Below are 26,172 nucleotides of genomic sequence, written 5' to 3'. Positions count from 1 at the left end.
CTCACAGAGACCGCCATAAGCAACAGTTTAACAGAATGCCACAGACTAATCAACCAAACTTTTTGGGTTGGGTTCTCTTTTATAGTCTGCAGGCATTAAATGAAAGAAGTCAGTGTTCCAGCAGAAGGAGACAACGTTTCAGAAAAGGCATTGTAGCAAACCAAAAAAGAAATTTTAAGCGCAGCAGAGTAACCAGCGCACATACCTGTTAGCTCAGGTGAGTTTAAAAGGCTGCTGTTGATAACAAGGGCATTTGCTAAATAGATGGTGTGTGTGCAACAATATACTGAAAGGTCAATTATATTGTGCAGCTTATCTCACCACCTGTAGTTATTTAGGTGAAAGCTCCAAAATGCTTGCCTAATATGTCTGTTTATCCAAAAGGAAGTAAAAAGGGAGAGCTAGAAAGATAGCATTGCATCACATTACATGGCAATGCAATGCACAGTTGCTGAAGTTGAACCAAAATGAGCTTGTAATCTGGCTTCTGCAACTTTGAACATGAAAAATCCAATGAGGAGAAGAAAAGCAAAGCCAAAGAGTCCATCCCAAAATCCGACAAACAAGCAAAATGAACAAAAAACATTGAATTCAATTCTTTCTGATTTTAGAAACTGCATTAAAGAAGGGGTGCACCGGTCCTGGAGATACTGCAATACCAGGTCAATGCGTGGAGTGGACAGAGCAAGCTCTTTTTCCATCTCCCTGTTCTAAAAATCCATTTAATATATGGTCCCCAGATAGGGGACGTATCAGATATTAAACTGATAAGAACAGATACTACACTTGATCTTAGCCAAAAGGCCGAGAAGCGATAACCAGAATTGGTTTCAAACTACGGAGCCACCCAAGGATCCTGAAAAGTCCATTTGTGGAGATGAGCTCCTGGACTCCCGTTAAGAAGACATGTTGTCAACCTCTAGATCCCTTACATGCCTGCACTTTTTGGCTTGCTGCTGCTGCAATCCACGCGTTTTAGATCTGCATAACTCCACCTCTTTAAACACAGCACCTTCACCCCCTGCTGTTCCCACCCGCCACAACACCGTTGGAAGGGAGGAGAACCAATTAAGGCGGGGGGTGGGGTGGAACGAGCAGCTGTCTACCCTTAGCAGGAGGGCTCCTGATTACATACCTCTCCTGCTGCTGCTGCTGCTGGCTGTCCAGCAGCAGACTGAAGGTGGCTGCTGCTGTGCACAGGTATATAAAGGCTCAGAGCCTATTATGACACGCGCAGCCAGCGTTCCATTGCCACATTCCATCTACTGCAGGCAGGATACCTGGCTGGCTGAATGTCGCTGAGAAGCTCACAGAGACCGCCATAAGCAACAGTTTAACAGAATGCCACAGACTAATCAACCAAACTTTTTGGGTTGGGTTCTCTTTTATAGTCTGCAGGCATTAAATGAAAGAAGTCAGTGTTCCAGCAGAAGGAGACAACGTTTCAGAAAAGGCATTGTAGCAAACCAAAAAAGAAATTTTAAGCGCAGCAGAGTAACCAGCGCACATACCTGTTAGCTCAGGTGAGTTTAAAAGGCTGCTGTTGATAACAAGGGCATTTGCTAAATAGATGGTGTGTGTGCAACAATATACTGAAAGGTCAATTATATTGTGCAGCTTATCTCACCACCTGTAGTTATTTAGGTGAAAGCTCCAAAACGCTTGCCTAATATGTCTGTTTATCCAAAAGGAAGTAAAAAGGGAGAGCTAGAAAGATAGCATTGCATCACATTACATGGCAATGCAATGCACAGTTGCTGAAGTTGAACCAAAATGAGCTTGTAATCTGGCTTCTGCAACTTTGAACATGAAAAATCCAATGAGGAGAAGAAAAGCAAAGCCAAAGAGTCCATCCCAAAATCCGACAAACAAGCAAAATGAACAAAAAACATTGAATTCAATTCTTTCTGATTTTAGAAACTGCATTAAAGAAGGGGTGCACCGGTCCTGGAGATACTGCAATACCAGGTCAATGCGTGGAGTGGACAGAGCAAGCTCTTTTTCCATCTCCCTGTTCTAAAAATCCATTTAATATATGGTCCCCAGATAGGGGACGTATCAGATATTAAACTGATAAGAACAGATACTACACTTGATCTTAGCCAAAAGGCCGAGAAGCGATAACCAGAATTGGTTTCAAACTACGGAGCCACCCAAGGATCCTGAAAAGTCCATTTGTGGAGATGAGCTCCTGGACTCCCGTTAAGAAGACATGTTGTCAACCTCTAGATCCCTTACATGCCTGCACTTTTCGGCTTGCTGCTGCTGCAATCCACGCGTTTTAGATCTGCATAACTCCATCTCATTAAACACAGCACCTTCACCCCCTGCTGTTCCCACCCGCCTCAACACCGTTGGAAGGGAGGAGAACCAATTAAGGCGGGGGGTGGGGTGGAACGAGCAGCTGTCTACCCTTAGCAGGAGGGCTCCTGATTACATACCTCTCCTGCTGCTGCTGCTGCTGGCTGTCCAGCAGCAGACTGAAGGTGGCTGCTGCTGTGCACAGGAAAATAAAGGCTCAGAGCCTATTATGACACGCGCAGCCAGCGTTCCATTGCCACATTCCATCTACTGCAGGCAGGATACCTGGCTGGCTGAATGTCGCTGAGAAGCTCACAGAGACCGCCATAAGCAACAGTTTAACAGAATGCCACAGACTAATCAACCAAACTTTTTGGGTTGGGTTCTCTTTTATAGTCTGCAGGCATTAAATGAAAGAAGTCAGTGTTCCAGCAGAAGGAGACAACGTTTCAGAAAAGGCATTGAAGCAAACCAAAAAAGAAATTTTAAGCGCAGCAGAGTAACCAGCGCACATACCTGTTAGCTCAGGTGAGTTTAAAAGGCTGCTGTTGATAACAAGGGCATTTGCTAAATAGATGGTGTGTGTGCAACAATATACTGAAAGGTCAATTATATTGTGCAGCTTATCTCACCACCTGTAGTTATTTAGGTGAAAGCTCCAAAATGCTTGCCTAATATGTCTGTTTATCCAAAAGGAAGTAAAAAGGGAGAGCTAGAAAGATAGCATTGCATCACATTACATGGCAATGCAATGCACAGTTGCTGAAGTTGAACCAAAATGAGCTTGTAATCTGGCTTCTGCAACTTTGAACATGAAAAATCCAATGAGGAGAAGAAAAGCAAAGCCAAAGAGTCCATCAAAAATCCGACAAACAAGCAAAATGAACAAAAAACATTGAATTCAATTCTTTCTGATTTTAGAAACTGCATTAAAGAAGGGGTGCACCGGTCCTGGAGATACTGCAATACCAGGTCAATGCGTGGAGTGGACAGAGCAAGCTCTTTTTCCATCTCCCTGTTCTAAAAATCCATTTAATATATGGTCCCCAGATAGGGGACGTATCAGATATTAAACTGATAAGAACAGATACTACACTTGATCTTAGCCAAAAGGCCGAGAAGCGATAACCAGAATTGGTTTCAAACTACGGAGCCACCCAAGGATCCTGAAAAGTCCATTTGTGGAGATGAGCTCCTGGACTCCCGTTAAGAAGACATGTTGTCAACCTCTAGATCCCTTACATGCCTGCACTTTTCGGCTTGCTGCTGCTGCAATCCACGCGTTTTAGATCTGCATAACTCCACCTCTTTAAACACAGCACCTTCACCCCTTGCTGTTCCCACCCGCCTCAACACCGTTGGAAGGGAGGAGAACCAATTAAGGCGGGGGGTGGGGTGGAACGAGCAGCTGTCTACCCTTAGCAGGAGGGCTCCTGATTACATACCTCTCCTGCTGCTGCTGCTGCTGGCTGTCCAGCAGCAGACTGAAGGTGGCTGCTGCTGTGCACAGGTATATAAAGGCTCAGAGCCTATTATGACACGCGCAGCCAGCGTTCCATTGCCACATTCCATCTACTGCAGGCAGGATACCTGGCTGGCTGAATGTCGCTGAGAAGCTCACAGAGACCGCCATAAGCAACAGTTTAACAGAATGCCACAGACTAATCAACCAAACTTTTTGGGTTGGGTTCTCTTTTATAGTCTGCAGGCATTAAATGAAAGAAGTCAGTGTTCCAGCAGAAGGAGACAACGTTTCAGAAAAGGCATTGTAGCAAACCAATAAAGAAATTTTAAGCGCAGCAGAGTAACCAGCGCACATACCTGTTAGCTCAGGTGAGTTTAAAAGGCTGCTGTTGATAACAAGGGCATTTGCTAAATAGATGGTGTGTGTGCAACAATATACTGAAAGGTCAATTATATTGTGCAGCTTATCTCACCACCTGTAGTTATTTAGGTGAAAGCTCCAAAATGCTTGCCTAATATGTCTGTTTATCCAAAAGGAAGTAAAAAGGGAGAGCTAGAAAGATAGCATTGCATCACATTACATGGCAATGCAATGCACAGTTGCTGAAGTTGAACCAAAATGAGCTTGTAATCTGGCTTCTGCAACTTTGAACATGAAAAATCCAATGAGGAGAAGAAAAGCAAAGCCAAAGAGTCCATCAAAAATCCGACAAACAAGCAAAATGAACAAAAAACATTGAATTCAATTCTTTCTGATTTTAGAAACTGCATTAAAGAAGGGGTGCACCGGTCCTGGAGATACTGCAATACCAGGTCAATGCGTGGAGTGGACAGAGCAAGCTCTTTTTCCATCTCCCTGTTCTAAAAATCCATTTAATATATGGTCCCCAGATAGGGGACGTATCAGATATTAAACTGATAAGAACAGATACTACACTTGATCTTAGCCAAAAGGCCGAGAAGCGATAACCAGAATTGGTTTCAAACTACGGAGCCACCCAAGGATCCTGAAAAGTCCATTTGTGGAGATGAGCTCCTGGACTCCCGTTAAGAAGACATGTTGTCAACCTCTAGATCCCTTACATGCCTGCACTTTTCGGCTTGCTGCTGCTGCAATCCACGCGTTTTAGATCTGCATAACTCCACCTCTTTAAACACAGCACCTTCACCCCCTGCTGTTCCCACCCGCCTCAACACCGTTGGAAGGGAGGAGAACCAATTAAGGCGGGGGGTGGGGTGGAACGAGCAGCTGTCTACCCTTAGCAGGAGGGCTCCTGATTACATACCTCTCCTGCTGCTGCTGCTGGCTGTCCAGCAGCAGACTGAAGGTGGCTGCTGCTGTGCACAGGTATATAAAGGCTCAGAGCCTATTATGACACGCGCAGCCAGCGTTCCATTGCCACATTCCATCTACTGCAGGCAGGATACCTGGCTGGCTGAATGTCGCTGAGAAGCTCACAGAGACCGCCATAAGCAACAGTTTAACAGAATGCCACAGACTAATCAACCAAACTTTTTGGGTTGGGTTCTCTTTTATAGTCTGCAGGCATTAAATGAAAGAAGTCAGTGTTCCAGCAGAAGGAGACAACGTTTCAGAAAAGGCATTGTAGCAAACCAAAAAAGAAATTTTAAGCGCAGCAGAGTAACCAGCGCACATACCTGTTAGCTCAGGTGAGTTTAAAAGGCTGCTGTTGATAACAAGGGCATTTGCTAAATAGATGGTGTGTGTGCAACAATATACTGAAAGGTCAATTATATTGTGCAGCTTATCTCACCACCTGTAGTTATTTAGGTGAAAGCTCCAAAATGCTTGCCTAATATGTCTGTTTATCCAAAAGGAAGTAAAAAGGGAGAGCTAGAAAGATAGCATTGCATCACATTACATGGCAATGCAATGCACAGTTGCTGAAGTTGAACCAAAATGAGCTTGTAATCTGGCTTCTGCAACTTTGAACATGAAATATCCAATGAGGAGAAGAAAAGCAAAGCCAAAGAGTCCATCCCAAAATCCGACAAACAAGCAAAATGAACAAAAAACATTGAATTCAATTCTTTCTGATTTTAGAAACTGCATTAAAGAAGGGGTGCACCGGTCCTGGAGATACTGCAATACCAGGTCAATGCGTGGAGTGGACAGAGCAAGCTCTTTTTCCATCTCCCTGTTCTAAAAATCCATTTAATATATGGTCCCCAGATAGGGGACGTATCAGATATTAAACTGATAAGAACAGATACTACACTTGATCTTAGCCAAAAGGCCGAGAAGCGATAACCAGAATTGGTTTCAAACTACGGAGCCACCCAAGGATCCTGAAAAGTCCATTTGTGGAGATGAGCTCCTGGACTCCCGTTAAGAAGACATGTTGTCAACCTCTAGATCCCTTACATGCCTGCACTTTTCGGCTTGCTGCTGCTGCAATCCACGCGTTTTAGATCTGCATAACTCCACCTCTTTAAACACAGCACCTTCACCCCCTGCTGTTCCCACCCGCCTCAACACCGTTGGAAGGGAGGAGAACCAATTAAGGCGGGGGGTGGGGTGGAACGAGCAGCTGTCTACCCTTAGCAGGAGGGCTCCTGATTACATACCTCTCCTGCTGCTGCTGCTGCTGGCTGTCCAGCAGCAGACTGAAGGTGGCTGCTGCTGTGCACAGGTATATAAAGGCTCAGAGCCTATTATGACACGCGCAGCCAGCGTTCCATTGCCACATTCCATCTACTGCAGGCAGGATACCTGGCTGGCTGAATGTCGCTGAGAAGCTCACAGAGACCGCCATAAGCAACAGTTTAACAGAATGCCACAGACTAATCAACCAAACTTTTTGGGTTGGGTTCTCTTTCATAGTCTGCAGGCATTAAATGAAAGAAGTCAGTGTTCCAGCAGAAGGAGACAACGTTTCAGAAAAGGCATTGTAGCAAACCAAAAAAGAAATTTTAAGCGCAGCAGAGTAACCAGCGCACATACCTGTTAGCTCAGGTGAGTTTAAAAGGCTGCTGTTGATAACAAGGGCATTTGCTAAATAGATGGTGTGTGTGCAACAATATACTGAAAGGTCAATTATATTGTGCAGCTTATCTCACCACCTGTAGTTATTTAGGTGAAAGCTCCAAAATGCTTGCCTAATATGTCTGTTTATCCAAAAGGAAGTAAAAAGGGAGAGCTAGAAAGATAGCATTGCATCACATTACATGGCAATGCAATGCACAGTTGCTGAAGTTGAACCAAAATGAGCTTGTAATCTGGCTTCTGCAACTTTGAACATGAAAAATCCAATGAGGAGAAGAAAAGCAAAGCCAAAGAGTCCATCCCAAAATCCGACAAACAAGCAAAATGAACAAAAAACATTGAATTCAATTCTTTCTGATTTTAGAAACTGCATTAAAGAAGGGGTGCACCGGTCCTGGAGATACTGCAATACCAGGTCAATGCGTGGAGTGGACAGAGCAAGCTCTTTTTCCATCTCCCTGTTCTAAAAATCCATTTAATATATGGTCCCCAGATAGGGGACGTATCAGATATTAAACTGATAAGAACAGATACTACACTTGATCTTAGCCAAAAGGCCGAGAAGCGATAACCAGAATTGGTTTCAAACTACGGAGCCACCCAAGGATCCTGAAAAGTCCATTTGTGGAGATGAGCTCCTGGACTCCCGTTAAGAAGACATGTTGTCAACCTCTAGATCCCTTACATGCCTGCACTTTTCGGCTTGCTGCTGCTGCAATCCACGCGTTTTAGATCTGCATAACTCCACCTCTTTAAACACAGCACCTTCACCCCCTGCTGTTCCCACCCGCCTCAACACCGTTGGAAGGGAGGAGAACCAATTAAGGCGGGGGGTGGGGTGGAACGAGCAGCTGTCTACCCTTAGCAGGAGGGCTCCTGATTACATACCTCTCCTGCTGCTGCTGCTGCTGGCTGTCCAGCAGCAGACTGAAGGTGGCTGCTGCTGTGCACAGGTATATAAAGGCTCAGAGCCTATTATGACACGCGCAGCCAGCGTTCCATTGCCACATTCCATCTACTGCAGGCAGGATACCTGGCTGGCTGAATGTCGCTGAGAAGCTCACAGAGACCGCCATAAGCAACAGTTTAACAGAATGCCACAGACTAATCAACCAAACTTTTTGGGTTGGGTTCTCTTTTATAGTCTGCAGGCATTAAATGAAAGAAGTCAGTGTTCCAGCAGAAGGAGACAACGTTTCAGAAAAGGCATTGTAGCAAACCAAAAAAGAAATTTTAAGCGCAGCAGAGTAACCAGCGCACATACCTGTTAGCTCAGGTGAGTTTAAAAGGCTGCTGTTGATAACAAGGGCATTTGCTAAATAGATGGTGTGTGTGCAACAATATACTGAAAGGTCAATTATATTGTGCAGCTTATCTCACCACCTGTAGTTATTTAGGTGAAAGCTCCAAAATGCTTGCCTAATATGTCTGTTTATCCAAAAGGAAGTAAAAAGGGAGAGCTAGAAAGATAGCATTGCATCACATTACATGGCAATGCAATGCACAGTTGCTGAAGTTGAACCAAAATGAGCTTGTAATCTGGCTTCTGCAACTTTGAACATGAAAAATCCAATGAGGAGAAGAAAAGCAAAGCCAAAGAGTCCATCCCAAAATCCGACAAACAAGCAAAATGAACAAAAAACATTGAATTCAATTCTTTCTGATTTTAGAAACTGCATTAAAGAAGGGGTGCACCGGTCCTGGAGATACTGCAATACCAGGTCAATGCGTGGAGTGGACAGAGCAAGCTCTTTTTCCATCTCCCTGTTCTAAAAATCCATTTAATATATGGTCCCCAGATAGGGGACGTATCAGATATTAAACTGATAAGAACAGATACTACACTTGATCTTAGCCAAAAGGCCGAGAAGCGATAACCAGAATTGGTTTCAAACTACGGAGCCACCCAAGGATCCTGAAAAGTCCATTTGTGGAGATGAGCTCCTGGACTCCCGTTAAGAAGACATGTTGTCAACCTCTAGATCCCTTACATGCCTGCACTTTTCGGCTTGCTGCTGCTGCAATCCACGCGTTTTAGATCTGCATAACTCCACCTCTTTAAACACAGCACCTTCACCCCCTGCTGTTCCCACCCGCCTCAACACCGTTGGAAGGGAGGAGAACCAATTAAGGCGGGGGGTGGGGTGGAACGAGCAGCTGTCTACCCTTAGCAGGAGGGCTCCTGATTACATACCTCTCCTGCTGCTGCTGCTGCTGGCTGTCCAGCAGCAGACTGAAGGTGGCTGCTGCTGTGCACAGGTATATAAAGGCTCAGAGCCTATTATGACACGCGCAGCCAGCGTTCCATTGCCACATTCCATCTACTGCAGGCAGGATACCTGGCTGGCTGAATGTCGCTGAGAAGCTCACAGAGACCGCCATAAGCAACAGTTTAACAGAATGCCACAGACTAATCAACCAAACTTTTTGGGTTGGGTTCTCTTTTATAGTCTGCAGGCATTAAATGAAAGAAGTCAGTGTTCCAGCAGAAGGAGACAACGTTTCAGAAAAGGCATTGTAGCAAACCAAAAAAGAAATTTTAAGCGCAGCAGAGTAACCAGCGCACATACCTGTTAGCTCAGGTGAGTTTAAAAGGCTGCTGTTGATAACAAGGGCATTTGCTAAATAGATGGTGTGTGTGCAACAATATACTGAAAGGTCAATTATATTGTGCAGCTTATCTCACCACCTGTAGTTATTTAGGTGAAAGCTCCAAAATGCTTGCCTAATATGTCTGTTTATCCAAAAGGAAGTAAAAAGGGAGAGCTAGAAAGATAGCATTGCATCACATTACATGGCAATGCAATGCACAGTTGCTGAAGTTGAACCAAAATGAGCTTGTAATCTGGCTTCTGCAACTTTGAACATGAAAAATCCAATGAGGAGAAGAAAAGCAAAGCCAAAGAGTCCATCCCAAAATCCGACAAACAAGCAAAATGAACAAAAAACATTGAATTCAATTCTTTCTGATTTTAGAAACTGCATTAAAGAAGGGGTGCACCGGTCCTGGAGATACTGCAATACCAGGTCAATGCGTGGAGTGGACAGAGCAAGCTCTTTTTCCATCTCCCTGTTCTAAAAATCCATTTAATATATGGTCCCCAGATAGGGGACGTATCAGATATTAAACTGATAAGAACAGATACTACACTTGATCTTAGCCAAAAGGCCGAGAAGCGATAACCAGAATTGGTTTCAAACTACGGAGCCACCCAAGGATCCTGAAAAGTCCATTTGTGGAGATGAGCTCCTGGACTCCCGTTAAGAAGACATGTTGTCAACCTCTAGATCCCTTACATGCCTGCACTTTTCGGCTTGCTGCTGCTGCAATCCACGCGTTTTAGATCTGCATAACTCCACCTCTTTAAACACAGCACCTTCACCCCCTGCTGTTCCCACCCGCCTCAACACCGTTGGAAGGGAGGAGAACCAATTAAGGCGGGGGGGTGGGGTGGAACGAGCAGCTGTCTACCCTTAGCAGGAGGGCTCCTGATTACATACCTCTCCTGCTGCTGCTGGCTGTCCAGCAGCAGACTGAAGGTGGCTGCTGCTGTGCACAGGTATATAAAGGCTCAGAGCCTATTATGACACGCGCAGCCAGCGTTCCATTGCCACATTCCATCTACTGCAGGCAGGATACCTGGCTGGCTGAATGTCGCTGAGAAGCTCACAGAGACCGCCATAAGCAACAGTTTAACAGAATGCCACAGACTAATCAACCAAACTTTTTGGGTTGGGTTCTCTTTTATAGTCTGCAGGCATTAAATGAAAGAAGTCAGTGTTCCAGCAGAGGGAGACAACGTTTCAGAAAAGGCATTGTAGCAAACCAAAAAAGAAATTTTAAGCGCAGCAGAGTAACCAGCGCACATACCTGTTAGCTCAGGTGAGTTTAAAAGGCTGCTGTTGATAACAAGGGCATTTGCTAAATAGATGGTGTGTGTGCAACAATATACTGAAAGGTCAATTATATTGTGCAGCTTATCTCACCACCTGTAGTTATTTAGGTGAAAGCTCCAAAATGCTTGCCTAATATGTCTGTTTATCCAAAAGGAAGTAAAAAGGGAGAGCTAGAAAGATAGCATTGCATCACATTACATGGCAATGCAATGCACAGTTGCTGAAGTTGAACCAAAATGAGCTTGTAATCTGGCTTCTGCAACTTTGAACATGAAAAATCCAATGAGGAGAAGAAAAGCAAAGCCAAAGAGTCCATCCCAAAATCCGACAAACAAGCAAAATGAACAAAAAACATTGAATTCAATTCTTTCTGATTTTAGAAACTGCATTAAAGAAGGGGTGCACCGGTCCTGGAGATACTGCAATACCAGGTCAATGCGTGGAGTGGACAGAGCAAGCTCTTTTTCCATCTCCCTGTTCTAAAAATCCATTTAATATATGGTCCCCAGATAGGGGACGTATCAGATATTAAACTGATAAGAACAGATACTACACTTGATCTTAGCCAAAAGGCCGAGAAGCGATAACCAGAATTGGTTTCAAACTACGGAGCCACCCAAGGATCCTGAAAAGTCCATTTGTGGAGATGAGCTCCTGGACTCCCGTTAAGAAGACATGTTGTCAACCTCTAGATCCCTTACATGCCTGCACTTTTCGGCTTGCTGCTGCTGCAATCCACGCGTTTTAGATCTGCATAACTCCACCTCTTTAAACACAGCACCTTCACCCCCTGCTGTTCCCACCCGCCTCAACACCGTTGGAAGGGAGGAGAACCAATTAAGGCGGGGGGTGGGGTGGAACGAGCAGCTGTCTACCCTTAGCAGGAGGGCTCCTGATTACATACCTCTCCTGCTGCTGCTGCTGCTGGCTGTCCAGCAGCAGACTGAAGGTGGCTGCTGCTGTGCACAGGTATATAAAGGCTCAGAGCCTATTATGACACGCGCAGCCAGCGTTCCATTGCCACATTCCATCTACTGCAGGCAGGATACCTGGCTGGCTGAATGTCGCTGAGAAGCTCACAGAGACCGCCATAAGCAACAGTTTAACAGAATGCCACAGACTAATCAACCAAACTTTTTGGGTTGGGTTCTCTTTTATAGTCTGCAGGCATTAAATGAAAGAAGTCAGTGTTCCAGCAGAGGGAGACAACGTTTCAGAAAAGGCATTGTAGCAAACCAAAAAAGAAATTTTAAGCGCAGCAGAGTAACCAGCGCACATACCTGTTAGCTCAGGTGAGTTTAAAAGGCTGCTGTTGATAACAAGGGCATTTGCTAAATAGATGGTGTGTGTGCAACAATATACTGAAAGGTCAATTATATTGTGCAGCTTATCTCACCACCTGTAGTTATTTAGGTGAAAGCTCCAAAATGCTTGCCTAATATGTCTGTTTATCCAAAAGGAAGTAAAAAGGGAGAGCTAGAAAGATAGCATTGCATCACATTACATGGCAATGCAATGCACAGTTGCTGAAGTTGAACCAAAATGAGCTTGTAATCTGGCTTCTGCAACTTTGAACATGAAAAATCCAATGAGGAGAAGAAAAGCAAAGCCAAAGAGTCCATCCCAAAATCCGACAAACAAGCAAAATGAACAAAAAACATTGAATTCAATTCTTTCTGATTTTAGAAACTGCAATAAAGAAGGGGTGCACCGGTCCTGGAGATACTGCAATTCCAGGTCAATGCGTGGAGTGGACAGAGCAAGCTCTTTTTCCATCTCCCTGTTCTAAAAATCCATTTAATATATGGTCCCCAGATAGGGGACGTATCAGATATTAAACTGATAAGAACAGATACTACACTTGATCTTAGCCAAAAGGCCGAGAAGCGATAACCAGAATTGGTTTCAAACTACGGAGCCACCCAAGGATCCTGAAAAGTCCATTTGTGGAGATGAGCTCCTGGACTCCCGTTAAGAAGACATGTTGTCAACCTCTAGATCCCTTACATGCCTGCACTTTTCGGCTTGCTGCTGCTGCAATCCACGCGTTTTAGATCTGCATAACTCCACCTCTTTAAACACAGCACCTTCACCCCCTGCTGTTCCCACCCGCCTCAACACCGTTGGAAGGGAGGAGAACCAATTAAGGCGGGGGGTGGGGTGGAACGAGCAGCTGTCTACCCTTAGCAGGAGGGCTCCTGATTACATACCTCTCCTGCTGCTGCTGCTGCTGGCTGTCCAGCAGCAGACTGAAGGTGGCTGCTGCTGTGCACAGGTATATAAAGGCTCAGAGCCTATTATGACACGCGCAGCCAGCGTTCCATTGCCACATTCCATCTACTGCAGGCAGGATACCTGGCTGGCTGAATGTCGCTGAGAAGCTCACAGAGACCGCCATAAGCAACAGTTTAACAGAATGCCACAGACTAATCAACCAAACTTTTTGGGTTGGGTTCTCTTTTATAGTCTGCAGGCATTAAATGAAAGAAGTTAGTGTTCCAGCAGAGGGAGACAACGTTTCAGAAAAGGCATTGTAGCAAACCAAAAAAGAAATTTTAAGCGCAGCAGAGTAACCAGCGCACATACCTGTTAGCTCAGGTGAGTTTAAAAGGCTGCTGTTGATAACAAGGGCATTTGCTAAATAGATGGTGTGTGTGCAACAATATACTGAAAGGTCAATTATATTGTGCAGCTTATCTCACCACCTGTAGTTATTTAGGTGAAAGCTCCAAAATGCTTGCCTAATATGTCTGTTTATCCAAAAGGAAGTAAAAAGGGAGAGCTAGAAAGATAGCATTGCATCACATTACATGGCAATGGAATGCACAGTTGCTGAAGTTGAACCAAAATGAGCTTGTAATCTGGCTTCTGCAACTTTGAACATGAAAAATCCAATGAGGAGAAGAAAAGCAAAGCCAAAGAGTCCATCCCAAAATCCGACAAACAAGCAAAATGAACAAAAAACATTGAATTCAATTCTTTCTGATTTTAGAAACTGCATTAAAGAAGGGGTGCACCGGTCCTGGAGATACTGCAATACCAGGTCAATGCGTGGAGTGGACAGAGCAAGCTCTTTTTCCATCTCCCTGTTCTAAAAATCCATTTAATATATGGTCCCCAGATAGGGGACGTATCAGATATTAAACTGATAAGAACAGATACTACACTTGATCTTAGCCAAAAGGCCGAGAAGCGATAACCAGAATTGGTTTCAAACTACGGAGCCATCCAAGGATCCTGAAAAGTCCATTTGTGGAGATGAGCTCCTGGACTCCCGTTAAGAAGACATGTTGTCAACCTCTAGATCCCTTACATGCCTGCACTTTTCGGCTTGCTGCTGCTGCAATCCACGCGTTTTAGATCTGCATAACTCCACCTCTTTAAACACAGCACCTTCACCCCCTGCTGTTCCCACCCGCCTCAACACCGTTGGAAGGGAGGAGAACCAATTAAGGCGGGGGGTGGGGTGGAACGAGCAGCTGTCTACCCTTAGCAGGAGGGCTCCTGATTACATACCTCTCCTGCTGCTGCTGCTGCTGGCTGTCCAGCAGCAGACTGAAGGTGGCTGCTGCTGTGCACAGGTATATAAAGGCTCAGAGCCTATTATGACACGCGCAGCCAGCGTTCCATTGCCACATTCCATCTACTGCAGGCAGGATACCTGGCTGGCTGAATGTCGCTGAGAAGCTCACAGAGACCGCCATAAGCAACAGTTTAACAGAATGCCACAGACTAATCAACCAAACTTTTTGGGTTGGGTTCTCTTTTATAGTCTGCAGGCATTAAATGAAAGAAGTCAGTGTTCCAGCAGAGGGAGACAACGTTTCAGAAAAGGCATTGTAGCAAACCAAAAAAGAAATTTTAAGCGCAGCAGAGTAACCAGCGCACATACCTGTTAGCTCAGGTGAGTTTAAAAGGCTGCTGTTGATAACAAGGGCATTTGCTAAATAGATGGTGTGTGTGCAACAATATACTGAAAGGTCAATTATATTGTGCAGCTTATCTCACCACCTGTAGTTATTTAGGTGAAAGCTCCAAAATGCTTGCCTAATATGTCTGTTTATCCAAAAGGAAGTAAAAAGGGAGAGCTAGAAAGATAGCATTGCATCACATTACATGGCAATGCAATGCACAGTTGCTGAAGTTGAACCAAAATGAGCTTGTAATCTGGCTTCTGCAACTTTGAACATGAAAAATCCAATGAGGAGAAGAAAAGCAAAGCTAAAGAGTCCATCCCAAAATCCGACAAACAAGCAAAATGAACAAAAAACATTGAATTCAATTCTTTCTGATTTTAGAAACTGCATTAAAGAAGGGGTGCACCGGTCCTGGAGATACTGCAATACCAGGTCAATGCGTGGAGTGGACAGAGCAAGCTCTTTTTCCATCTCCCTGTTCTAAAAATCCATTTAATATATGGTCCCCAGATAGGGGACGTATCAGATATTAAACTGATAAGAACAGATACTACACTTGATCTTAGCCAAAAGGCCGAGAAGCGATAACCAGAATTGGTTTCAAACTACGGAGCCACCCAAGGATCCTGAAAAGTCCATTTGTGGAGATGAGCTCCTGGACTCCCGTTAAGAAGACATGTTGTCAACCTCTAGATCCCTTACATGCCTGCACTTTTCGGCTTGCTGCTGCTGCAATCCACGCGTTTTAGATCTGCATAACTCCACCTCTTTAAACACAGCACCTTCACCCCCTGCTGTTCCCACCCGCCTCAACACCGTTGGAAGGGAGGAGAACAAATTAAGGCGGGGGGTGGGGTGGAACGAGCAGCTGTCTACCCTTAGCAGGAGGGCTCCTGATTACATACCTCTCCTGCTGCTGCTGCTGCTGCTGCTGGCTGTCCAGCAGCAGACTGAAGGTGGCTGCTGCTGTGCACAGGTATATAAAGGCTCAGAGCCTATTATGACATGCGCAGCCAGCGTTCCATTGCCACATTCCATCTACTGCAGGCAGGATACCTGGCTGGCTGAATGTCGCTGAGAAGCTCACAGAGACCGCCATAAGCAACAGTTTAACAGAATGCCACAGACTAATCAACCAAACTTTTTGGGTTGGGTTCTCTTTTATAGTCTGCAGGCATTAAATGAAAGAAGTCAGTGTTCCAGCAGAGGGAGACAACGTTTCAGAAAAGGCATTGCAGCAAACCAAAAAAGAAATTTTAAGTGCAGCAGAGTAACCAGCGCACATACCTGTTAGCTCAGGTGAGTTTAAAAGGCTGCTGTTGATAACAAGGGCATTTGCTAAATAGATGGTGTGTGTGCAACAATATACTGAAAGGTCAATTATATTGTGCAGCTTATCTCACCACCTGTAGTTATTTAGGTGAAAGCTCCAAAATGCTTGCCTAATATGTCTGTTTATCCAAAAGGAAGTAAAAAGGGAGAGCTAGAAAGATAGCATTGCATCACATTACATGGCAATGCAATGCACAGTTGCTGAAGTTGAACCAAAATGAGCTTGTAATCTGGCTTCTGCAACTTTGAACATGAAAAATCCAATGAGGAGAAGAAAAGCAAAGCCAAAGAGTCCATCCCAAAATCCGACAAACAAGCAAAATGAACAAAAAACATTGAATTCAATTCTTTCTGATTTTAGAAACTGCATTAAAGAAGGGGTGCACCGGTCCTGGAGATACTGCAATACCAGGTCAATGCGTGGAGTGGACAGAGCAAGCTCTTTTTCCATCTCCCTGTTCTAAAAATCCATTTAATATATGGTCCCCAGATAGGGGACGTATCAGATATTAAACTGATAAGAACAGATACTACACTTGATCTTAGCCAAAAGGCCGAGAAGCGATAACCAGAATTGGTTTCAAACTACGGAGCCACCCAAGGATCCTGAAAAGTCCATTTGTGGAGATGAGCTCCTGGACTCCCGTTAAGAAGACATGTTGTCAACCTCTAGATCCCTTACATGCCTGCACTTTTCGGCTTGCTGCTGCTGCAATCCACGCGTTTTAGATCTGCATAACTCCACCTCTTTAAACACAGCACCTTCACCCCCTGCTGTTCCCACCCGCCTCAACACCGTTGGAAGGGAGGAGAACCAATTAAGGCGGGGGGTGGGGTGGAACGAGCAGCTGTCTACCCTTAGCAGGAGGGCTCCTGATTACATACCTCTCCTGCTGCTGCTGCTGCTGGCTGTCCAGCAGCAGACTGAAGGTGGCTGCTGCTGTGCACAGGTATATAAAGGCTCAGAGCCTATTATGACACGCGCAGCCAGCGTTCCATTGCCACATTCCATCTACTGCAGGCAGGATACCTGGCTGGCTGAATGTCGCTGAGAAGCTCACAGAGACCGCCATAAGCAACAGTTTAACAGAATGCCACAGACTAATCAACCAAACTTTTTGGGTTGGGTTCTCTTTTATAGTCTGCAGGCATTAAATGAAAGAAGTCAGTGTTCCAGCAGAGGGAGACAACGTTTCAGAAAAGGCATTGTAGCAAACCAAAAAAGAAATTTTAAGCGCAGCAGAGTAACCAGCGCACATACCTGTTAGCTCAGGTGAGTTTAAAAGGCTGCTGTTGATAACAAGGGCATTTGCTAAATAGATGGTGTGTGTGCAACAATATACTGAAAGGTCAATTATATTGTGCAGCTTATCTCACCACCTGTAGTTATTTAGGTGAAAGCTCCAAAATGCTTGCCTAATATGTCTGTTTATCCAAAAGGAAGTAAAAAGGGAGAGCTAGAAAGATAGCATTGCATCACATTACATGGCAATGCAATGCACAGTTGCTGAAGTTGAACCAAAATGAGCTTGCAATCTGGCTTCTGCAACTTTGAACATGAAAAATCCAATGAGGAGAAGAAAAGCAAAGCCAAAGAGTCCATCCCAAAATCCGACAAACAAGCAAAATGAACAAAAAACATTGAATTCAATTCTTTCTGATTTTAGAAACTGCATTAAAGAAGGGGTGCACCGGTCCTGGAGATACTGCAATACCAGGTCAATGCGTGGAGTGGACAGAGCAAGCTCTTTTTCCATCTCCCTGTTCTAAAAATCCATTTAATATATGGTCCCCAGATAGGGGACGTATCAGATATTAAACTGATAAGAACAGATACTACACTTGATCTTAGCCAAAAGGCCGAGAAGCGATAACCAGAATTGGTTTCAAACTACGGAGCCACCCAAGGATCCTGAAAAGTCCATTTGTGGAGATGAGCTCCTGGACTCCCGTTAAGAAGACATGTTGTCAACCTCTAGATCCCTTACATGCCTGCACTTTTCGGCTTGCTGCTGCTGCAATCCACGCGTTTTAGATCTGCATAACTCCACCTCTTTAAACACAGCACCTTCACCCCCTGCTGTTCCCACCCGCCTCAACACCGTTGGAAGGGAGAAGAACCAATTAAGGCGGGGGGTGGGGTGGAACGAGCAGCTGTCTACCCTTAGCAGGAGGGCTCCTGATTACATACCTCTCCTGCTGCTGCTGCTGCTGGCTGTCCAGCAGCAGACTGAAGGTGGCTGCTGCTTTGCACAGGTATATAAAGGCTCAGAGCCTATTATGACACGCGCAGCCAGCGTTCCATTGCCACATTCCATCTACTGCAGGCAGGATACCTGGCTGGCTGAATGTCGCTGAGAAGCTCACAGAGACCGCCATAAGCAACAGTTTAACAGAATGCCACAGACTAATCAACCAAACTTTTTGGGTTGGGTTCTCTTTTATAGTCTGCAGGCATTAAATGAAAGAAGTCAGTGTTCCAGCAGAAGGAGACAACGTTTCAGAAAAGGCATTGTAGCAAACCAAAAAAGAAATTTTAAGCGCAGCAGAGTAACCAGCGCACATACCTGTTAGCTCAGGTGAGTTTAAAAGGCTGCTGTTGATAACAAGGGCATTTGCTAAATAGATGGTGTGTGTGCAACAATATACTGAAAGGTCAATTATATTGTGCAGCTTATCTCACCACCTGTAGTTATTTAGGTGAAAGCTCCAAAATGCTTGCCTAATATGTCTGTTTATCCAAAAGGAAGTAAAAAGGGAGAGCTAGAAAGATAGCATTGCATCACATTACATGGCAATGCAATGCACAGTTGCTGAAGTTGAACCAAAATGAGCTTGTAATCTGGCTTCTGCAACTTTGAACATGAAAAATCCAATGAGGAGAAGAAAAGCAAAGCCAAAGAGTCCATCCCAAAATCCGACAAACAAGCAAAATGAACAAAAAACATTGAATTCAATTCTTTCTGATTTTAGAAACTGCATTAAAGAAGGGGTGCACCGGTCCTGGAGATACTGCAATACCAGGTCAATGCGTGGAGTGGACAGAGCAAGCTCTTTTTCCATCTCCCTGTTCTAAAAATCCATTTAATATATGGTCCCCAGATAGGGGACGTATCAGATATTAAACTGATAAGAACAGATACTACACTTGATCTTAGCCAAAAGGCCGAGAAGCGATAACCAGAATTGGTTTCAAACTACGGAGCCACCCAAGGATCCTGAAAAGTCCATTTGTGGAGATGAGCTCCTGGACTCCCGTTAAGAAGACATGTTGTCAACCTCTAGATCCCTTACATGCCTGCACTTTTTGGCTTGCTGCTGCTGCAATCCACGCGTTTTAGATCTGCATAACTCCACCTCTTTAAACACAGCACCTTCACCCCCTGCTGTTCCCACCCGCCTCAACACCGTTGGAAGGGAGGAGAACCAATTAAGGCGGGGGTTGGGGTGGAACGAGCAGCTGTCTACCCTTAGCAGGAGGGCTCCTGATTACATACCTCTCCTGCTGCTGCTGCTGCTGGCTGTCCAGCAGCAGACTGAAGGTGGCTGCTGCTGTGCACAGGTATATAAAGGCTCAGAGCCTATTATGACACGCGCAGCCAGCGTTCCATTGCCACATTCCATCTACTGCAGGCAGGATACCTGGCTGGCTGAATGTCGCTGAGAAGCTCACAGAGACCGCCATAAGCAACAGTTTAACAGAATGCCACAGACTAATCAACCAAACTTTTTGGGTTGGGTTCTCTTTTATAGTCTGCAGGCATTAAATGAAAGAAGTCAGTGTTCCAGCAGAAGGAGACAACGTTTCAGAAAAGGCATTGTAGCAAACCAAAAAAGAAATTTTAAGCGCAGCAGAGTAACCAGCGCACATACCTGTTAGCTCAGGTGAGTTTAAAAGGCTGCTGTTGATAACAAGGGCATTTGCTAAATAGATGGTGTGTGTGCAACAATATACTGAAAGGTCAATTATATTGTGCAGCTTATCTCACCACCTGTAGTTATTTAGGTGAAAGCTCCAAAATGCTTGCCTAATATGTCTGTTTATCCAAAAGGAAGTAAAAAGGGAGAGCTAGAAAGATAGCATTGCATCACATTACATGGCAATGCAATGCACAGTTGCTGAAGTTGAACCAAAATGAGCTTGTAATCTGGCTTCTGCAACTTTGAACATGAAAAATCCAATGAGGAGAAGAAAAGCAAAGCCAAAGAGTCCATCCCAAAATCCGACAAACAAGCAAAATGAACAAAAAACATTGAATTCAATTCTTTCTGATTTTAGAAACTGCATTAAAGAAGGGGTGCACCGGTCCTGGAGATACTGCAATACCAGGTCAATGCGTGGAGTGGACAGAGCAAGCTCTTTTTCCATCTCCCTGTTCTAAAAATCCATTTAATATATGGTCCCCAGATAGGGGACGTATCAGATATTAAACTGATAAGAACAGATTTTTTTTTTTTTTAATTTGGCTATCCCCTGCAGAGGGATAAAACCGTTTATTAAAACTTTAACAAATTACAAGCATAATTACACAAATACCAAACGTTAAAAGACAAATGAAATTTACAAAACAAAAAAATACAAAGATTTTAAATAATTAGGTTCCATTGGTCAACAAGCCATTTTTTGGAAATATGTACATTCTTCTTTTTGTCAATTAAATAATAAGTATACATTTCACATAAACATAAACTTAAAACATCATTCACTGATAAAACATCTTGTTTAAAAATAGCAATGTTGCGCGCTTTCCAGAGAGATGACTTGGCGCAGTTCACTGTCTTCCAAGCCATTGTGTACTGGTCCATTGTGGGGCATTCCATAAGTCCGTATAGCACAGTTTTATATGTAAAGTCCTTGAGGTCTGCCACCCTTTCCAGTAGGGGGAGCAGTCTTCTCCAGAAATCCTTTGCAAAATTACATGTCCATAATAGATGTTCCACCGTTTCTTCGTCTTGGCATCCGGTTCTTGGGCAGATGGCAGACCTCACAAATCCTCTTCTGTATTGGAATGCCCGGCAAGGAAGACAGCGGTGCATGCAACTCCAAGCCAGATCTCTCTGTTCATTAAAAAGATAAAAAACGTTAATCATTTTCCAGATAGACATAGATTTGTCATCATCATATCTGTCAACATTACATATTTCCTCACTTTTACGTATTTCTTTAATTAGTTTCTTACTATTTCTTAATTCCTCTATTTTCTTAGTCCCTAAATTAAAATCGGACACTATTTTCCTTAAAATCTCATAATGCGTCGACAAATTAAAAGCATGGGGCACAGATATATTAACTTCATACCATCCAAACTTTCTCATAAAAAATCCTGTATTAAAACGCATAAAAAAGGACCAATAGTGATTCTTAAAAAGGGCATTAAAACAGTAAACGAACAGATGGATTAAAAGAAACCTATTAAAATCTGGAAAATCTTTACCACCTTTTACTTTTGATTTCATCACGATTTCTCTTTTCAGCTTTTCCATTTTTGAGTTCCAAAAGAAGGTAAAACAGGTTTTGGTTATCTTTTTTAAAGCATTAACAGGCGGGGGGAAAACCATGCTAAGATACAATAAAAGAGGTAAAATCACCATCTTTAAAACCAATACTTTACCCTCCATTGTAAGTCTCCTCATGTTCCACATACATATTTTCGTATTTACTTTCTGTGTAACTGTTTCCCAACTATTATAACCATCATTATTTTCAGTGAATGATATACCTAAAATGGAAATGGATTCGGAGACATTAATTGGTACATCACGTAAAATCATCCCCCCAACACTTAAAATGTTACACTTATTAAAATTGATTTTAAAACCAGAAGCTAGGCAAAAGGATTGCAATTGATGGAGAGTGGCCGTAAGTGATGGTGCATCTGTACACAAGACCGCCACGTCATCCATGTAGCCTACAACCTTGGCCTCCAAACCACCGCTTCCAGGCAGAGGGACACCGCATATCTGTTTATTTTGGCGTATTGCACATAACATTGGTTCCAGTGCACAGATAAACAGTAGGGGGGACAGAGGGCATCCCTGTTTCACCCCTGACCGTAAAAATACCTCTTGTGTCTTAAAACCATTCACTAAAATCTTACTTGTACAATCCTTGTAAAATGCTTTAAGCGATAGTAAAAACCCTTCTGGTATGCCCATTTTCTCTAAAACTTTAAAAAGATAAAAGTGTGAGACACGGTCAAATGCTTTTTCAAAATCAATAGATAAAATCGCCATTTTCCCCTTTCTGTCTTTCACATCCTCAATACAGTCTTTCACTAAATTCAGATTGTCCCATATACTGCGCCCCGGCACCCCACACACTTGATTAGAATGAATAACTTTGCTGATGACTTCTTTTAGACGATTTGCACAAATTTTAGCCATTATTTTATAGTCACAATTTAAAAGTGTTATTGGTCTCCAGTTTTCTAATTTTGATTTATCGCCTTTTTTGTATAGGAGGGAGACTTCACCTTTCTTCCAGGAATTTAATAAAACCTTATTATTAAAAACCTCAGTAAACAAATAAAACAAATCATCTTTTAAAATATCATAAAAACATACATAAAATTCTATTGGGATGCCATCAGGACCAGGGACCTTTCCAGTTTTAAAACTTTTAATAGTTTTTAACACTTCTTGTTCCGTTAAAACTTGGGATAAAAACTCTTGGGATGCGGGATCTAAAACAGCTGTTAGTCCTTGCAGCGAATCATCCATTAATTTATTATCTATATTTTTTCCATTAAAAAGATTAGAAAAAAAAACCTCAACTTTACCCAGCATATTTTTTATATTATTCTCACCATCTATATGGTCAATTATCACTTTTTCTTTTTTATTTTTCCTAAAAAAATATCTGGAACACTTTTCATTTTCTTCTATATGTTGTACTCTAGAACGAAAAATTATCTCTTTTCCTTTTTGTTCTAGCCATTTTGAAATCTCTTCTTTTAAGTTTGAAATATCAACTTGTACATCTATCCCATTGTCTCTGAGCTTAAATAATGTTTGTAGGCGGGTATTTAAAATTCTATATTCTTCATATTTTTCTTTGGCTCTACATATACTCTTTTTAATAAAAAAGTCTTTTATTTTTACTTTCATTCTATCCCACCATACACTCATAGTCTCATTTGTTTTTTTCCCTTTTCTACATTTCCTATAAAACTCAATAAAATCTGATAAAATCTGCGGGTCGGTTAAAAGGGATACGTTCATTTTCCAGCTTTTCTTACCACATTTTTTGTTGTCATTTACTTTTATGGTAAAGGATAAAAGTTTATGGTCTGAAAATATATTAGTTAAAACTTCACATTTGGCAGGTATTGTTTTATCTGAACCAAAAATAAAATCAATCCTAGAGCTACAATTAGCATTGCTCCAAGTGAAACCAGCATCCTCTGGGCTGTCACTATGACACTCTTTATATATGTCTATCAATTTAGCATCTTTGACTATATCATGTAGCATACCTGAGGTTTTATCGTAGTTCCTGCTTACAGAGCTGGAGCGCCGGTTTTCACCTTTTAAAACACAATTAAAATCCCCTGCTAAGATAAAAGGTTCAGAGTTATTAATAAATAATGGTAAAAGATCAAGCATTTCGGCTCTTTCATTTTTCTCTGGGGATCCATAAAAATTTAAAAACTGCCATCTAATACCATCAATAAAAGCTTTCACTAATAAAATACGACCTGGTAAAATTTCCTGAATAAAATCAATTAAAACGTTCCCTTTAAAAAGTATGGCTACACCCGCTGATCCTGCAGCATTCGATCCGGACCAGACAGATGGCCCACACTTCCACTCATCTTTATATTTTTGATATGACATTTCATGTGGGATATTACATTCTTGCAGAAAAAATACAGATGCAGTAAAACACGTAAAAATATTAAAAAGAGCAGATCTTCTCGTGTTAGATTTTATGCCTCTCACGTTGAGGGAAATACCTTTCAGTTCAGCCATCATTAGAAAATGTAGAAATTTTACTTAGGTAACTAAGAGCAACGGATTTACCTGTCCGATGAACCTGATCAGACCACTGGGCTTGCGCCTCCCTCCTCATCTGATAGTATCGTCACGAGAGTCTCCGTGGAGGAGGAAAGATTACCACATTTATATAAACCCGACGCTACACTGGCATAGCTCGGAGGGCTGGCTGGCAGAACCCGCTGGGTCTCCATTGGCTGGCCATGCAGTTCCTCATCAGGTGGGTCCCCGAGGGGTTCCGCCGCCCCTGTTTGACCTGTAGAAGGTCGTCCTATAGGAGGAGGTTGCGCACAAGGCAGAGCCTCTGACTCTTCAGAGGCAGCAAGATCCCGGTCCCCACCTGTAGCAGCGGAGACCGAAACCCCTGAGGGTCCAGCGTCCACGTCCCCTTCTGGAGAAGTGTCCATCTGTTCACCTCCTGCTGCCTCCTCCGAACCACCCTTTTTCTTTTTCTTAGGACCCACCTTTATCCACTCAGCGCCCTCAGCACTAGGAGACCCAGACTGGGCATGGGCTTCTGTGTCGGCCTTTTGCCGGTCCCTTTTGACCTTACCAGTAGTGCCCTTCTGCTCCTTCTCAGCCCTCCTTTTGGACTCCCGCAGGTCCTGCAGCCAGGTTTTGGGATTTGGTATTTTACCTGTCATAGACTCTGGAGACACTTCACTATTTGGTACGCCCTTATTGTCTCCAGAGGCTCCAGGTTGTTGTTCCTCCTCCTGAGGGGTGGTCTTATCTTTTGGTCCTTGGTCGGACGTCTTGGACTTCCCCTTTTGCTCATCTTCCCGAAATCTGTGAGGGCAAGAAAAATAAAAGTGACCTGGAGTCTGGCAAAAACTGCATTTCTTTTCCTTAGGGCATTCTTTTGTCTCATGTTCTTCACTAGCACAATTTCTACATGATACATGACAGTTTTCTTTTGAATGACCATAGCGCCCACAATTTCTGCAATATACTGGCATCCCAGAAAAGAAGAAATCCCCATTTGTTTGCCCAATTTTGAAACGGGCAGGGGGGAGCCGTATACCACCTGGTGTATTTGGATCTCTTGTACACTTCACAAGGAATTTCCACTTAGATGTCCATATGTTATATTCGTTTAATATCTTCCCAATACATTTAACACTTTTAAAATAAATTGCTAGAAATGACATTACTTCTGGAGCAGAAACAAAGGGCGAAAATATTTTTACAATAACCAGTCTTACCTCATCCAGGACGTGCTCAACAATTTGTATCCCTTTCAAAACAGGACTATTTTCAACTTTTTTTAACTTTTCTAGTACATCTCTAAAAATACCTTCTCCGGTGAATGTGATGTCATAGTCACCTCTTCTGGGATAATCCTGGATGGAGAGAATTTCATTCCTTTGTACGCCAAGAAGGTTCCTGAGCACGTCCTGGACTACATACCCTAATTTCCTCATATCCGAGCCACCCGCCGTGAAGTGAACTCGGATAGAGTTTTTTAGCCTTGCATAAAGAGGCACGAGGTTAGGGTCAACCTCCATGGAAAAACGCAACAAGGTTGCAAATTGCAGCCGCTTGCAATCTGCGCTCCCAGTGTTTTTGCAGCGAAAAACACCTGGAAGCTGGGGGATCGCAACTCGTTACCCTGGGACTAAGCCCTCTCCCTAATAGCAGCAAGCAGGTTAAGTCCACCAAAGTGGACGATCCTGCCAGGCCAAGGAGAGGGGTACCCGAGTGCCCTTCAACCACAATCTCCTGCAATAAAGCACTTGATCTTAGCCAAAAGGCCGAGAAGCGATAACCAGAATTGGGTTCAAACTACGGAGCCACCCAAGGATCCTGAAAAGTCCATTTGTGGAGATGAGCTCCTGGACTCCCGTTAAGAAGACATGTTGTCAACCTCTAGATCCCTTACATGCCTGCACTTTTCGGCTTGCTGCTGCTGCAATCCACGCGTTTTAGATCTGCATAACTCCACCTCTTTAAACACAGCACCTTCACCCCCTGCTGTTCCCACCCGCCTCAACACCGTTGGAAGGGAGGAGAACCAATTAAGGCGGGGGGTGGGGTGGAACGAGCAGCTGTCTACCCTTAGCAGGAGGGCTCCTGATTACATACCTCTCCTGCTGCTGCTGCTGCTGGCTGTCCAGCAGCAGACTGAAGGTGGCTGCTGCTGTGCACAGGTATATAAAGGCTCAGAGCCTATTATGACACGCGCAGCCAGCGTTCCATTGCCACATTCCATCTACTGCAGGCAGGATACCTGGCTGGCTGAATGTCGCTGAGAAGCTC

The 26,172-nt window shown here is 43.6% G+C and overlaps 16 non-coding genes across 16 annotated transcripts; all 16 read right to left on the bottom strand.

The window, feature by feature from the left end:
• Positions 1-625: 625 nt before the first annotated feature.
• On the bottom strand, positions 626-816 carry LOC141148965 (U2 spliceosomal RNA). Its single transcript, XR_012245281.1, has one exon. It is a non-coding gene; the product is annotated as a U2 spliceosomal RNA (small nuclear RNA).
• Positions 817-1,931: 1,115 nt separating this feature from the next.
• On the bottom strand, positions 1,932-2,122 carry LOC141148964 (U2 spliceosomal RNA). Its single transcript, XR_012245280.1, has one exon. It is a non-coding gene; the product is annotated as a U2 spliceosomal RNA (small nuclear RNA).
• Positions 2,123-3,236: 1,114 nt separating this feature from the next.
• On the bottom strand, positions 3,237-3,427 carry LOC141148963 (U2 spliceosomal RNA). The gene has a single exon (XR_012245279.1). It is a non-coding gene; the product is annotated as a U2 spliceosomal RNA (small nuclear RNA).
• Positions 3,428-4,541: 1,114 nt separating this feature from the next.
• Positions 4,542-4,732, bottom strand: LOC141148961 (U2 spliceosomal RNA). Its single transcript, XR_012245278.1, has one exon. It is a non-coding gene; the product is annotated as a U2 spliceosomal RNA (small nuclear RNA).
• A 1,112-nt stretch (positions 4,733-5,844) lies between these two features.
• Positions 5,845-6,035, bottom strand: LOC141148960 (U2 spliceosomal RNA). Its single transcript, XR_012245277.1, has one exon. It is a non-coding gene; the product is annotated as a U2 spliceosomal RNA (small nuclear RNA).
• Positions 6,036-7,150: 1,115 nt separating this feature from the next.
• LOC141148958 (U2 spliceosomal RNA) lies at positions 7,151-7,341 on the bottom strand. The gene has a single exon (XR_012245275.1). It is a non-coding gene; the product is annotated as a U2 spliceosomal RNA (small nuclear RNA).
• Positions 7,342-8,456: 1,115 nt separating this feature from the next.
• Positions 8,457-8,647, bottom strand: LOC141148957 (U2 spliceosomal RNA). Its single transcript, XR_012245274.1, has one exon. It is a non-coding gene; the product is annotated as a U2 spliceosomal RNA (small nuclear RNA).
• A 1,115-nt stretch (positions 8,648-9,762) lies between these two features.
• LOC141148956 (U2 spliceosomal RNA) lies at positions 9,763-9,953 on the bottom strand. The gene has a single exon (XR_012245273.1). It is a non-coding gene; the product is annotated as a U2 spliceosomal RNA (small nuclear RNA).
• Positions 9,954-11,063: 1,110 nt separating this feature from the next.
• Positions 11,064-11,254, bottom strand: LOC141148955 (U2 spliceosomal RNA). Its single transcript, XR_012245272.1, has one exon. It is a non-coding gene; the product is annotated as a U2 spliceosomal RNA (small nuclear RNA).
• Positions 11,255-12,369: 1,115 nt separating this feature from the next.
• On the bottom strand, positions 12,370-12,560 carry LOC141273924 (U2 spliceosomal RNA). Its single transcript, XR_012322224.1, has one exon. It is a non-coding gene; the product is annotated as a U2 spliceosomal RNA (small nuclear RNA).
• Positions 12,561-13,675: 1,115 nt separating this feature from the next.
• On the bottom strand, positions 13,676-13,866 carry LOC141148954 (U2 spliceosomal RNA). The gene has a single exon (XR_012245271.1). It is a non-coding gene; the product is annotated as a U2 spliceosomal RNA (small nuclear RNA).
• Positions 13,867-14,981: 1,115 nt separating this feature from the next.
• On the bottom strand, positions 14,982-15,172 carry LOC141148952 (U2 spliceosomal RNA). Its single transcript, XR_012245269.1, has one exon. It is a non-coding gene; the product is annotated as a U2 spliceosomal RNA (small nuclear RNA).
• Positions 15,173-16,293: 1,121 nt separating this feature from the next.
• LOC141275629 (U2 spliceosomal RNA) lies at positions 16,294-16,484 on the bottom strand. Its single transcript, XR_012245268.1, has one exon. It is a non-coding gene; the product is annotated as a U2 spliceosomal RNA (small nuclear RNA).
• A 1,115-nt stretch (positions 16,485-17,599) lies between these two features.
• On the bottom strand, positions 17,600-17,790 carry LOC141275628 (U2 spliceosomal RNA). Its single transcript, XR_012323859.1, has one exon. It is a non-coding gene; the product is annotated as a U2 spliceosomal RNA (small nuclear RNA).
• A 1,115-nt stretch (positions 17,791-18,905) lies between these two features.
• Positions 18,906-19,096, bottom strand: LOC141275627 (U2 spliceosomal RNA). The gene has a single exon (XR_012323858.1). It is a non-coding gene; the product is annotated as a U2 spliceosomal RNA (small nuclear RNA).
• A 1,115-nt stretch (positions 19,097-20,211) lies between these two features.
• LOC141150557 (U2 spliceosomal RNA) lies at positions 20,212-20,404 on the bottom strand. The gene has a single exon (XR_012246728.1). It is a non-coding gene; the product is annotated as a U2 spliceosomal RNA (small nuclear RNA).
• Between the last annotated feature and the right edge of the window lie 5,768 nt (positions 20,405-26,172).

This window comes from Phyllobates terribilis, unplaced genomic scaffold (assembly GCF_046119375.1).
Source record: "Phyllobates terribilis strain yellow unplaced genomic scaffold, ASM4611937v1 Scaffold_5__5_contigs__length_657084704, whole genome shotgun sequence".
Lineage (NCBI taxonomy): Eukaryota > Metazoa > Chordata > Amphibia > Anura > Dendrobatidae > Phyllobates > Phyllobates terribilis.
The sequence above is the reverse complement of the archived record's forward strand: the minus strand, read 5'-3'. Positions and strand labels throughout refer to the sequence as shown.